This window comes from Rhagoletis pomonella, unplaced genomic scaffold (assembly GCF_013731165.1).
Source record: "Rhagoletis pomonella isolate Grant_MI unplaced genomic scaffold, Rhpom_1.0 Rhpom_scaffold_00001, whole genome shotgun sequence".
NCBI classification, from domain to species: Eukaryota; Metazoa; Arthropoda; class Insecta; order Diptera; family Tephritidae; genus Rhagoletis; species Rhagoletis pomonella.
This window is the reverse complement of record NW_023458555.1, coordinates 51,518,559-51,521,000: the sequence shown is the minus strand read 5'-3', so window position 1 is coordinate 51,521,000 and position 2,442 is coordinate 51,518,559.

The window sequence follows — 2,442 nt, the reverse complement described above, 5'->3', positions numbered from 1 at the left end:
GCTAATCTCTTGTTATAATTACAGATTAGGGTGTTAAGCTCGAAAATTAGGATAATCTACTTATATGTGAACCTAGTATTAGATCACAGGTGAGCGTATTCTGTTATGGTAGGGCCTAGAATCCTCGCTACTCAACAGGATGAAGAGTTTTCCCGTACATCCGCTAAATTAGTCGTGTGATATCTTGAATATCGTTTAAATGAAGCCAGTGATATACCTACCCTGCAGTACGGGGGAGTGACTACAGGACTGCTGAATCGGTAGCTACCTGATAAACACCGTCAATTACCGACCGACTACTTGCAGTGTACTTCATCGATTACTTTTACAAGGCAATGTCCTAGGCGGTAGTCACCATCGGCTCTCTCTGCACTACTGAGAGTTACTAAAGTAGTCACTTGCGTGATTTATGGGCGCCCTCTGTCGTAGTTTTTCGCTATTCTGCATACGACTGGTTCGACTCTGCACTACCATATGCACTACCACGGGTTAATAGAGTAGCTACTTACCTAGGAGTCGGTGCAGTAGCGATTCAAAAGTAGCGATTGACTCCAGTAGTACTGCAGGGTACCGTGTTCCTTCTTGGACGGATGTGGTCGAATCTTTCCTTGTCCATTCACCAATTTTACAATTCGTCTTAATATTTATGAACAGGTTTCTTTGAGTCTTACTGCTGCAATAATGGCCGCATTAAGGGTGTATGAGGGCGTCAGACAAAGGTGCCATATGAAAACTAAATTCGTATAAAATAAACATAGGGCCAAAGCAGATCAAACACATGGTTTTTCTATATATTACGGCTGCAGCGCCATCCTTGGGTCCTTTTCTGTAAAACCATTGCTTATCATGAAATGAAAACACATTATGAATTTCAGCCAGGTTTTATAAAAAATAAGGATTTAGCCAGCGAATTCATCATATAAATATAATAATATAATTAATAAATAAGTATACTTATAAATGACTCGACTCCAGAGACACCAAGCGAGTTTTCTAGTAGTTAGTCCATAGGTACTGGGACCATATGTGAAAGGTATAACTTCCGGCAATTTGACTGAACTCTATCCAGTGCTTTCTGAGTTTAATCCGAAGAACAAAATAGCTACCATTTTATGTATAACGGTAGTATCATGATTCAAATTATAAAAATTCAAATTTCAAACTTCAAACATTTTTCTAAATTTTCACAAAAAATGTTACCCTTTCCGAAAAATTTAAAAAGAAAATAACAATTGCACAACGCGATTTAGAAATCTAGGCGTAAATGGTTTCCAGTCGAATGATGCTTGCCTATCTTTATTTAGGACGTTAGCATAAGGCGGTTCCAGAGATACTACTGATAAAATATGTAGCTGTGTAAAATTTCAGAACGTTAGCATAAGCGCTGCCAGAGATAAGCGATAGGAGATGTTAAGTTTGTATGGGAGGTGCCACGCCCCTTTTTCCAAAAGCTTTTAGTTTTCGCCATAAGTAGGGTATTTACAATGTATGCATCCGTGCCAACTTTCAGTTCCCCAGGGTAGTTGGTTTAAGAGATATGTTGGCGCCCTCAAAAAAACGGTTTCAACCTTTTTTTGTAACGCATATATGTATATGTATGTGTAGATATCCATCATTCTCCCACTATATAAGAACGTTATGAATATCCCGACCTCAGCGCGTCCTATCGCGTAATTTTTTAGTCCAAATAAGTATTCCTTTTCAATTGGCTAACAAATGTTCTAATTAACATGCGTTAATATCATAAAGCAGACATTCGCACAAAACAAATTGAAACACAACATCTTCATTTTTAATATTTCTTTCGAATTTTTATTGGTAATTACCAACGTAATACTATTACATTCAAATTGGCCCCATTTAACTTGGTAAATGAAAAAGAGCTTGAAAAAGAATTTCAATGTAATAGTATTACTTTCCCATATATGTATTTTTGTTTCATTAGGCTTTCTGGATGAGAAATATGATTTATCGAGTTTATAATAGATTTTGCTATCGAAAGTTTTATCGAATTTTTCATCGATTTTGTTGTTGGGTTTATTATCGATATTTTATAGAATGTTACTATCGATTTTGTTATCGAAAAAGTATAAAGATAAAAATGAAGATAAAGAAAAACAGGATAACGTAAATGTAATTAGAACGAACAGGGGTAAAAGTAGGGATCTATGTATGCAGATAGAAAAAAGACAACAAATAACGGGTGATTTTTTTGAGGTTAGGATTTTCATGCATTAGTATTTGACAGATCACGTGGGATTTCAGACATGGTGTCAAAGAGAAAGATGCTCAGTATGCTTTGACATTTCATCATGAATAGACTTACTAACGAGCAACGCTTGCAAATCATTGAATTTTATTACCAAAATCAGTGTTCGGTTCGAAATGTGTTTCGCGCTTTTTTATCGACAAATTTTGTTCAGCGATGAGGCTCATTTCTGG